Raw genomic sequence first — 12,764 nt, 5'->3', positions numbered from 1 at the left:
CGTAATAGAAAGGCGCCACTGAACGAAGTCTATTATAGCTTTTAAAAACATTTCAGACCTCCCTCTTTTCCCTTCATTCGTTTAATATCAACGTTAGTCGCTTTAAAAGCAAAATCGATTTCGAAGAGCATTCGACATGTATAGGTATTAAGAATCTAGACTTACTACTGTGGGGTTAACACAAAATATTGCCTTCAATATTTTATGCTTTCTTTTTCTCTTTTACTTAGCTGGTAATGATACTTCCAATACTGGCAGAACTGGGGATTTTTTTGGTATTTTCCCCTCAATCTACGAATAAATGCAGTGAAAAAAGCTTTAGTGTTTGTTCTTTTTTTCATTTTTCTTTTGCACCTTTTCGTGTTTTCGTACTTTAATGGTCACATGATCCCCGGCTTATAGCTACGATTTTTAAAAGGCGGGTAACAAAAAATTCTTTTTTTTTAGGAAGAAAAGATAAATGAAAGAAAGTTTTGGCGACAAAGATTCCTTCGGTCGATTTATAGGGTTAGGATTTCTTCCAGCTGAGGTCCAGACAAAATAGAACGGTCATTAGTTACAAAGTCTGGCAATGTGCTATTAGATTTGGCATTTTATCGCTCTTCTGGTGAGCCCATTTCTACACCGACTGCTCAAATCTGAAACTACATGTATTCCCATTTAGCTTACATTATTCTTAAACAACATTTATCATTATTTTTTAATATAGTTTAGGAAGATAATACTAATGTAAATAAGCCCGAAGGGATAATGTTGAAAATTGTTGTAGAAAAGGGAAATGGATATATAAAAAGAGAAAAAGAATTTCTCTCTGCAGTTTTCTAATGTTTACTAGCATTAAAAATTTTAAACAATTTTTAAACAATTCTCGTCGTTTTTTGCTTTTTAGAGGTGCTGCTCCTATTTTTCCCTTTTATGAAAACGAAGATGCGTATTATCTCAAAATTACCAGTTTATTTGTCTAATTTTGCTAGTTTATTTCTATGACGTTTTCACTCAAAATATGAAATATCTCATTCAGTACTAATAAAGAAATAAATGAAAATAAAGGAAGAAAGTCAGACCAGTTTTATTGTCCATACTTTCCTAAGATATATTCGTTGAAGGAAAGATTTAAACTATTTTGTGACATTTAACATTTGATATTAATGTAGTATGCTATCTACCGGCAACATGCACAAATGCTTTTTACGTTACGCAGAAACATGGCGGACACCCGGTAATAAAAGTGATGACAGATTTTGGACATGTTGTGCGACATTCGTAATGTATATGTTTGAACAACTTACGGAAAACCCTTTTAACCCCTTCGCGCCGACTGTCACGTATACGCGCCAGCAACGAACACACTTATCTACCGGCCGACACGCAGGCGTACCAGAGCATTGTTGCGTTTTCTACCGAATGTCACGTATTTGTGCCCGTACCTTGTTCAAACTATAATTTCTGCCACAAGATGGCACTGTATGCCCATATGGTTTCAGATACATGTACATTAGACATTCTACTCGAAATGAGAGAAGCATGACTCACATACACGTGTTTTTGATTATATAAACAAACGGGGAACTAAATGTTTCCGAATGGCGTGATTTATGACGTCTCTAAATCGCACTTTATTCGCACGTGGTAGTTGTTTATTGTAAGTAGAATAAGATATGCGCTAAAGCGTTGAGTATTTCGGTTTACAGTTCAGTTTTTAGAAAATAATTAGATCTTGTTAGACGTGAATTCTTTCTGTTTTTACCGTTTCAATGTCGAAGCGTCGAAAATTTTTAACAGAGCATGAAATAGCAGAAATGGTGCAAAATATTTCAGATATTGATTCTGAAATTCTGATATTGATTCTGAAAGATTAACTGAAAGACATTTTCCAAAACTTTGTTCAGAAGAGACTGATAAGAAAATGAGACGACGGTGCTTCGTTTGTTCACATTTCCGGAAAAATCCTCCAAAATGGCAAATGAGTTATTACGAGATCAAGGAATGTAACGTAGGACTGTGTGTAGATCCCTGTTTTAAAATTTTTCATACGAAAAGAGAATTTTAAGTAATATATTTAGTTTTCAGATGTATAATGTTAAAAGTCATAAAATGGTGAGTAATTAAAATAAAATGTGTAAAATATGCATTTAAACAAGAAATAAGGTAATTAAAGTATATATATATATATATCATAAGCCGTTTAAATACTCTATAGAGCATTATTAAACAATGCGTTGATACTTCGGAAATTTCATGGATTTAGGCTTAGTAGCAAAAAAGCCCCCGGCCCTGGAAAGACGCTCGCGGAAGACACTGCCGGCCTCCGCGATAAGCGCGCGTTTTCGCTACCCGGCTCGAAGGGGTTGTACATTTCTGCTTTTCTTTTGTAAAGGTGAAATAAACTTAAATGTAATGGAATTTAAAATGTTATAGATTATTAAATTAATTAATGGAACAGTTTTCTTTTTTTCATTCTCAATTGTTGCCCAAAAGGGAGCTTAGACCCGGATGAAAAATTAGCCTCCAAACGGCATTTCGCGTCGAAACACTTGGAATGTCCTGAATCACCTTTCGAATTGTTTCCACCAAATATTATTGCCCTTTAATATATTTAAATAAATCAATAATCTACATGGATATATGTATATTTCTCTCACTCTGGAAAAACAACGGTATTTAGAACCAATAAATTTTGAATAAACTAGTAATTCACCCGATGATGGGCACCTAAAAGTTCGAATTTTGAATTTGAGATTTGTTTTATTATCTATTTCCTATTCTGTAAAACTTCAGCGAATTTTTGATTAACAAACTCAGCAATTTCAAATCCAGCAGTGGCAACATTGTACGAAAAAAATAAATAAATAAATAAATAAACATTTTTAACTCCAGCGCGTGTGGCTGCCTATCGGAAATTCCGAAGATATGCTGTTTTAAAATATTTTGTGATTGTTGCTGTTGAATCGAATTTTATGTGTCGCAAGCGCCTAGAACGTGATATTTAACAAATAAAGTAAACACAAAACGTTAATAATAAAAGGACAGTAGAAATGTTTTGTAAAGTCAACTTAGTAAGAAACCTGAACATTGATATGACAAACTAAGAAAAGACAAAAAAAAAAAAAAAAAAAAAAAAAAAAAAAAAGGCAACACTTACAGCAGCATCGGGAATTCTAAATGTATATTGCTATGCTGGCTTTTAAAATTTTTGTAATTTTGTTGTTGAATTGTATATGGCGTACGTTCGAAGAAAAAGATGCTTTCAAAAAGGGTTAGTAGGAGTGAGTGGAACAATAGACTATTAGAGCTTAGCAAGAACCTAAAAACCCCTAACAGAATACTTTTGGGCCACCATTAAAATCTGAAACCTTTCAGATTTTTTTTTTTTTTTTTTTTTTTGTATTTAGTTTTATATTTAAAAAAGTTCTTTAATTGCGCCATCTAAAAAATAACTAACTAACTAAAAGCGGTAGCTCGTTTGCTATATCATTATCTGATCTTCTGTCATAGCATATCTTTCGAAATTATTTCGAAGTCTCAGTCGAGAATATCAATGTGATAACAGTTTAAATCTGAAAAGAAAAGCCGAAAATGCTTTCTAATATTTGTCTTTTCTTCTTTCAAACTATATCACTGCTAATTTAACTTCAATCCCCTTAAAGTATAGTAAAAACAAATAATGTAAAAAAAAAAAATTAAAAATAAAAAACAAATATTTTACAAATGCAGAAAAATTGAAATTAAAAATTAAATTTTTAAAAATTTTTAGTTAAAATTTTTAATTAAAATCATTAAATTTAAAATTAATTGAAAATAAAAAAGTTTTAATATGTGAAAAAACTGTATTAACATCAAGTGTCATCCACTACAAGTTTATAAAAATGTATTGAACCTGAGTGGATGAAGAGCAAATATTTTATTAACAATGGAAAAATCAATTAATTAATAACTAATAAAAAATATTTTTAAAGTCAATTCCTACGTAGGTAAACAAAGAAAAATTAATTAAATAAATAAATAAAATAAAAATTAAAAATAAAAAAATAAAAAATGCAAAAAAAAAAAAATTAAATTAAAAATTTTATTTTAAAATGTGAAAAAACTGTATTAACATCAAGTGCCATCCACTACAAGTTTAAAAAAATGTATTTGATCTTGAGTGAATGAACAAAAAGTATTTCATTAACGATTGAACATTTGAACAAGATACAGGGAGAATGTGAGCTAATAGTAGGAATTTCAAAACAAGATGCACCTGGCTAAAACTGCCTTTATTTTTCCTTTACTTTTTACGACCCACCAGCGGCCGAGCGGTAAAGTTGCTGAACACTGGTTGTTCGGTCCGAGTGTCGAATCCCGCGAACGGGTTAGCTGCATGGGTGTTTTCGTGGTTTTCCCCATGTGTAACGTGTATACGAGCCAGTTTCTCTTAGAAAGTCCTCCACGAAGGCATCCCTCCCCTTAGGCAGATAGCCCTCGAGGCTTTGCCATAATTACACACACACCTTTACTGTTTACTAAGTAATATAAAATAAACTGTTTTTAAACAATCATAGTTAAAAACTTTAAATTTCATGAAACGTTGATCATTGAGCTAATTAAAATCTTCATAGTTTTCAGAGTTAATTATGAGTGGGAAGAATACAAAGTTTTCATTCTTGGCCACTTGAATGAAAAAATACTACTATTAGTAATAATAATAATGATTCGATAATTCAAAAGGTAGTGTGCGGTTATAGCTAATGTATTAATTCTTGCGAAATTATAATTATATTCATACAGCAAGAAGTAAGATGATCCTTAAATATATTATATTTTGTGTTTTATATGAATGTGTATTGCATGATTTGATGTGTTTATACATACATATATATATATACATATATATATGTATGTATATATTAAGTAAATATTAACAATAAAGTTTTCGCTTTCCTACAAAATTATTTCGTTCAATTGTTCTCCAATCTGGTTATTCATTTAATTAATAATAAAGTAACAGTAAAAAGTTAATAAAAATTCAAAAATGTAAAATAACTAAGTTTTAGCAAACTTTAAAATGTAATTAAAAAATTTATTAGTGTTCATGGTTAAAAAATTTTAGTTTTAAAATTACATTATTTGATAGAAAAGCTCTATATTAAATTCTTTTATTTTGAACCTGAGTTTTTCCCAGCTGAAATCTTTTCTACGCCGTTGAAATGTTTTCGTACGACATTAATTAAAAATACAGTACAACTCTAATTATCCGAACTCCGACTAACCGAATCGCTGATTATCCGAATCTCTTTCAGAGTTTAAGTAAAAATTAAGACGGAAACGTAGTGTTGGACAATAAACGCTTTCAGATATTAAAAGGAACAAACTTACACTTTTAAACTTCGCGTCACTGCTTAAATAGGAAGTTCTTCAAGAAAATCAATGCAGCAACAAACAAAAATTTTAAAAGATGTCGTTTTAAAGTGGTTTCTGCAGCAACGTTCTATGGGAAACCCCATCTCGGGTTCGATTCTTTGTGAAAAAGCTAAGATCTTAGCTAAGGATCTTGGTTCTTCATCCTTTAAAGCAAATAACGGCTGGCTAAGAAAGGCACGGTGTCTATCAACAGCTTACTTTGACCGAGATGTTCAGTAAGCAATGAATTTCAGCATTTGTAAGCACTGTACAGTACTCTATATAACATGTACGCAAAAGTGTTGCCTTTTCATTTTAAATAATTAAAACCTCTTTTTCTGTAAAAAGAGTTTTTTCTCCCATTTTTAAGATACGGTAATTAATTAAAGTGTACGTAGATCCTTTCTTCGTAAAAAATCCAGTTATCCTAATTTTTGATTATCCGAATAGGATACGGTCCCAGTTGATTCGGATAATTAGACTTTTACAGTAACATGCAAAGCTTTAAAACTTCATTTTAAATGAGTAATGGAAATAACATTTTTTTTTTCAAAATTTCGCAGGATAACTGACAATGGTGCATGCAAATGCACTTTCGAAAATATCATCCATATGATATTTTCGAAAATATGAAATCCAATCAAATAAATGAATAATTTATTTCTCACTAATAGAATACAGCAAAAATTTGTTTCTATAAGAAAGCTTCAAAGTATCCATTTGATATAACTACATACTATTTATTTGTACCAATAATACAGAAAAGAGATCAATTATGCCAATTATGCATAACGGAATATTTTACAAGAGATATGTTTAGGTATTGTATGTAATATACCATCGGTAAACAGAAAAAAAGTCCCAATAAAAACTGAAAAAAAAAGTTTAAATAGATCTCCTTAACCCTTTCACAGCGAAGTCGTTCGTTTCGCCCGTGCATTCAGACATCGACAGTTCGCCAGAATGCCTGCGTCCATTTTCTACCTGGTGTCTTTCCCCATCACGTTAGTGCATGGCTTATTCGTTTCAGAATTTGTTAAAAGACATGCCAATCATTTTTCATCTTATTTCAATGTACCTTCCCTCTTCTTTGTTTAGGCTCTCATTTGCGATCTTGTTCTAAGAGAAAACTGCGCAGAGTGGATGAAGCCGCACAAAGATCCCCGAGAGAGAAGTAGTCACTTCATTGTTAAAGCTGCACAACATTCTTAACGCTGTAGCATTCTAATTGGCACTAGGAGGTAACCTATTCTGACATAAATTCGTATATACGGGGTTTTCAGATGCTTGAGGGGAATAGTTTTGGCCTCTATCGATGAGAAAGAGTTGAAGAACAGCATCTTAGTTAAAAATGAACCTACAGTCGTCTGCAACAATATGATAAACTATGGGTAGATGTGAAAAATATGGTGGGGCTCTTTTTAATTCATTTTTGAATGGAAAAAAAACTATTGTCAAAATAAAATTATTTATATAAGTATTTTATGCCAGAAATGCTATTAGAAAAAGTGGTTTATTGATTTACAATTCTGCTAAATTTTCCACTGTCAGGAAAATTGAACATCGATATGGTACGCAATTTCGAATTTGGCAGATTCAAGTCTAGATATTTTGAATAACAGCTCTAAGGCAAAACTGAGTTACAGCTTTGAATGTTTATCACGTGAATTGCGACGAACACCAAAATTAAGTTCTGCAAGTAAGGATTTCCGTTTGCGTTCTTTTGGTAACTTTTGTTTAAATATTATTATACATTATGAATATTTGTTGGAAAAGATACTTCAAAATTTGGGAATTGTGTCAGAATTAATAATTTGCGCGAATTTTCTGTACATCTATGAAATTTCCTTATTGTACACATTCTTTCCAAGGTAACTTCACTAAAATTGAAAGGATATGAATGGGAGAAATATGAAAGAAAGAAATAGATTCATATAAGTGATACTGTTTGGTAAGAAATAACTGTAAGTAAAAATTTCCAGTCTAGTATCTTTTTGAAGACGATACCGTGAACTCAGAAATGTAGAGCTATTGGAATTTTTAAAAAATATTTATTCTGATACGGATTGAGTCCATAGTTTGTAGGTAGCAGAATACAATACTTGAAATAGCGAGTAACTGGTGGGAAGGAGAAAAATTATGTAAATACACAAAATGAATATTACTTGATTCCAAAGCCAGAAAGATCTTCGTATTTAATTTTTGCACATTAAATTCAAATGCATCAATTTTTCAAAGCTTTGCACACTCATATATATAAAAATTTCTTAAATTGTTCTCAAAACTTATGTTAAAAAGATGCTATTCATCCCACATTTATTTTTCAAAACTGTACTCACGATCAATAAAATTAACGAATATCGAAGAAATCTTACGATTACGATCACAAAACTATTCAGATAATTAAGATTTATTTTGTTCTGAATAATGATATACATTTTATGTGATCGCATAATGTTACACTTCCTTTAGCTGCATTCCCAAACGGATAAAATAGTGGCATTTTCTCGACTCCGTGTGATGCTGATGCAGTTAAGTATTCGGAAGAAGAAAGATGCCTTTACATGCCACATACTACGATTTGCTCATTTCACAGATGTAGTCTTATCATCACACAGTAGAAAGTACACTGTGATACCCACTAAATGGATATTTTAGACAATAACATCTGACAGTGTTCACGTCGAAGGACACGCGAAGAAAGCTATAGACGGTGAATTGGCTCAAGTACAGGACAGAACGACTGGTAAAGAAAATTGAAGATTCACTCGCCAGACACGTGTAGATCGAATGATGATACGATTCATTGTACGAACAGATGTATCGGCTCAAATGGGTATGGAGACCAAAAGCTAAATTACGAATTTATGAAAGAAGCTAATGTTTGAAAAGAATTTACGAAAGTGATATATAAAAGAAGCGGTTTCAACACATTTATGTATTTTGCCTTTAGAAAAGGAACGTAAATTCCGTTTCAAATGGTGCCAAGGCAGATAACAAGAAGCGTCATGGAATGACGATACATGATGGTCAGCAATGAGCCAAGCTTAGTTCTGAGGTCGACTGTTCATACCGTTCCGATGTGGAAGAGCTCAGGCAAGTGACAGAATTCCAGTCTTGTTGACGAGTGGCATATGTAGGCAACAACATATATTATTACTGCAGGAGTATACCCTGCGATAACTGGACTGCTCTAGTAGTGGTTCATGACCTGTCAACAGTACAAAGGTAAGTAGGTTAGATTGTATGGCCATATCTACTTCCATGCCTTCTTGGGAGTTGTGGAGTGTTTATTCCAGCATTGTAATATCCGGCAGGGCTTATCAGTGGCCGAGTAAATGGTAGTTCGTTCAACGATTCGTGTCTCGGCGAACGGACTGGCTGAATGGACATTTCCGGAGTTTTCAGTATGTGTAACGTGGATACGAACTAGTTTCTCTTAAAAAGGCCTCCATGGAGAATCTATTCCTTTCCCTGTAGTGCCAAAGAGGGAACACGTAATAAGTAAGACAATATCTGGCAGCATTCGACATGGTTGTCCAGAAGTGCCCACTGCATTTAGAGACATTTCTAAGGGTTACTAGCTACTCAGACCTATCCCCTACCGAGCATGCCTGAAAATAGATGAAACGTACCCTGAACTCTGCAGCTGTTTGTATTGCGCGGTGACACAACATCTTACTAAAAAACGATAGGATTAAAGTCCACAATTTGTTCATTAATTGCTCTGCTACTCTTCTTTTAAGATCATATGTGTATTTGATGTTTATCCTTGTCTGTTGAATTTCACTTGTGTCCAGTGTCTCTTTCCTGGTGCGCTAACTTCATTGACTATGAGAGTACATATGCAATGTTAATATTCCAATTCCTTTTTATAGATTTTGAATCACAATTAGTGTTGTAAATTTATGTAACAGATAAGTTACACGCTCAGTTATAGTAATTGAAAAAATTTTGACAATGCCACTAGTTATCATCAGACTGTCTGCATCTTTCTGTAATCATTAGACCATGTCTATTATCACCAAATCCTCTGTAATTCTTATCATCAGACCGTCTGTAATCATTAGACCACGTCCGTCTTTAGTTAAAAGATTTCCAACATTTCCGTGCGATCATCTTCGTACCGTTCAACCGCAGTATGTAAACGATTTGTTAATATACAATAAAATATGTTTTTTTGTTTTATCAAATTGCCGAAAACTTTAACCTTAATAATTAAAAAAATAATTAATTTTCTTGTGTGACTTACTCCATGTTTGCATTTCTATGACTCAGCAACGGGAGAGGGAAAAAATTCTCATGACAAATCATCCTATTCGTAGACAATCAAGCAAAAGAATGAGACGAAATAACGAAAGAAAGAAAGACGCATTGCCAATTAAATGGCACAAAATACGTAGCTAATTATGACTCAAAAAGGGCTGAAATAACATCACAAAAGAGAAAAAGATATTTCAGTCTTGATATTGTTTGTTCATTTAGCTTACGATAGAGCATATGAGGGATATTTGAGAAACGATACACCTTCCTGGGGATATTTCGAAGGGAAATGCTCGGTAATTACTCCACGCATGTGGAAAACCATGGAAACAAACAACCCATCAGCACGTTCCCTAGAATTCGAATCTGTGTTCAGCACTCTTATCCACTCAACTATAGGGAACTGAGTGGCGGCCTCAAACTACTATAGGGAATACTATCCACTCAACTATAGGGAACTAAGTCCACGGCCTCAAATTATTATACATATTGTGGACCCTGCAGATACAAGAAATTACGTAAATTTTATGTAAATTAAATAAAAATTTATGTTACATAAATAATTTACTGAAAATATTAAAAAAGCCTACAGGAAATAATTAACCCATTCAGTTACATGAATACATTACCTATTGTCTGCATAAATGGAAGACTAGGTATTTCTCCCGCCATCTTAGCGTGGCTTCGTGGTGTAGTGGTCTGCACGCTGGGCGCGTATTCAAGAGGTCCGCGGTTCGATTCCCGGAGAAGGCGTTGCTCATTTTTCATCTTGCCTGCTTCCAAAAATACCTAATGTCTTTACAAGGTTATCAAAACTGAGTGAAGTCGAAAAATGTTTGGAAATAATTTAATCGTATCAAATTATTGGCTTACTTGTAAGGAATAAAGAAATCCCTACTAATAGAAATTCCTTATTTTCTGCTTGCTATTCGTGATTTTCAGCTATAACACTTTCTAATGGAAGTTTGAAGACTAGCATTCAGTTTATGACGAGAACACGGCTGATTTTTTTTCAAGATTTCCTGCTCCAAAAGTGTAATGATTTTACAGAAACCTGCGACCCAAAATACACGAGCGTCATCTAACATTCAGTTTCGTGTTTCAGTATGTGTTCTATAGCAGAAATTTGTGCAATTCAGTAAACATTCAGCTGATGCTTAGTGATATTCTTGAAAGAATGCATCTGATAAGGAGAAAGGCTTCAGTCTATGTACATAAATTCTCTTATAGACATAACATAACATAAATCTAAAACATAAATTCTCTTATAGAGAAAGTAGTCACGAGAAAGAATGATTTTTTTAAATAGAATTACCACCTAGTATAGGTGAGATTATAATCTTTAAAAAATTTGATGTAATCACAGCATGACTTCCTTGTATGGTCTTCGAAACATTTTTTTGCGGCATTTCATTTAAACTTGTTTCCTTGAATTTCATTAAAGATATACTTATCATTCAGTTAATTCAATTCTCATTTCGCTACAAAGCAAAAATACATAAAAACTCAAAACATCTTCATTAAAAATTTTAAAATACAGAAAAAACATCAAAAACCAAATACAGTTAAAACAGTTAAAAACAATTTGGACAATTAAAATTACAGTTACAGTAAAAAAAGCAGTTCGGTCAGCGGACATGAAAGGTAGATTTCTTCGGTGCACAAAACTCAAAGCTTAATTTTGGTCCTACTCGGCAAAAAGACATTGGAGAAGCAAAAACTGACACAATTCACTATTTTGCTGAGTTTCAAATGTAAACAAATGGCCGTCGGTTAGGCTCAACTTGCCACCTAAACTTTTAAATTGTTGATAGTTCTACAACTATTGCATGCAGATTAACTAAAGGCATTAAAAAACGTAACCGGAACATAAAAACCACATAATTCAGTCACCTTTAAACCAAAAAAATGCAATATTTACCAACATATAAGACTAAAAAACTAACCTTCCCGAGCCAGGAGTGGGAATACAGGCACACACGCACACATATATATATATGATTGGAGCAGCCGATTTCAACGAAAGAGGGAGGTGCACAACTACATGTTATAGCAGTCCTATACACAAAATTTCAAAGTTCTGCTGCTACTCATTCTTGAATAATTCCAGATACATACATACGTACGTACGTAAAGACGTCAAAGAAAAATCTTTTCTGAATCCATTTGAAATACAATTTGGAATCCTTTTTGGCAAAAACAGTCCTTTATGATAGCCCAGATGGGTATTTTTGTTGAAATATGATACCCGAAATTTTTCGTGATTACAATACTTCCTTTATTTCATACAACGAAGTAAAAACAGACAAATTAAGCAGCATTTAAAAAATATAAATAACTTTTGTTTTTGCTTTTATATTGAGGCAGGCATACCAAGAACTGTTACTAATGAGTGAGTAATAATTTTAAAGAAAATTTTGTCTTTAATTTGATGATTTGATGCTATTGCAATGATAATGAACGCTACTAACATCATCTTTAATGAACGTTTTCGAAATCTTTTGTTTCTCCTAGTTTGAAATGTAGCGAAACGGAATATTAATTATAGACTCCAAAACACTTTTATTAATTACAGATACAATTGCATAATTAAATATTCATACCCAGAAATTCGAGTCCCTCATCTCGAATGATGGATTTTCATTTAATAAAATAACGTGAAACGTTCTTTTGTACTTGGAGTCATTTTTCATTAGAATTAAGATTCAGGTTTTTTTTCCCCTGCGATTTACTAATCAGATACTTCGATAAAAAACGAATATTTAACTTTTATAAATCTCTCTGTTTTAAGTTTAAAGCTCTTTCTCTGAGTTCTTAAAAAATGAAAAACCTTAGAGTGTTGGAGAAAAGAAAAATTGAAAAAAAAAAAAAAAAAAAATATGTGACATTAGTTTTAAATCATAATGTAAATTTACAACGCATTATTCGAAATATATTATTGATAGAAACCTTAAAGTAAATGATGAGCCGCCAACCGGTATAGTGTTTAGTGTCGCTGACTGCCGTGCTGAAGGGGAAGGGTTCGAATCCCGGAGAAGGTTGGTGTTGGTGTATTTAATTACGGCAAAGCACACTAGGGCTATCTGCCAAAGGGGAGGGATGCCTTTCGTGGAGGACTTTCT

This window comes from Stegodyphus dumicola, chromosome 1 (genome assembly GCF_044657685.1).
Source record: "Stegodyphus dumicola isolate Sdum_Otavi_A_Nest chromosome 1, ASM4465768v1".
NCBI classification, from domain to species: Eukaryota; Metazoa; Arthropoda; class Arachnida; order Araneae; family Eresidae; genus Stegodyphus; species Stegodyphus dumicola.
The sequence above is the reverse complement of the archived record's forward strand: the minus strand, read 5'-3'. Positions refer to the sequence as shown.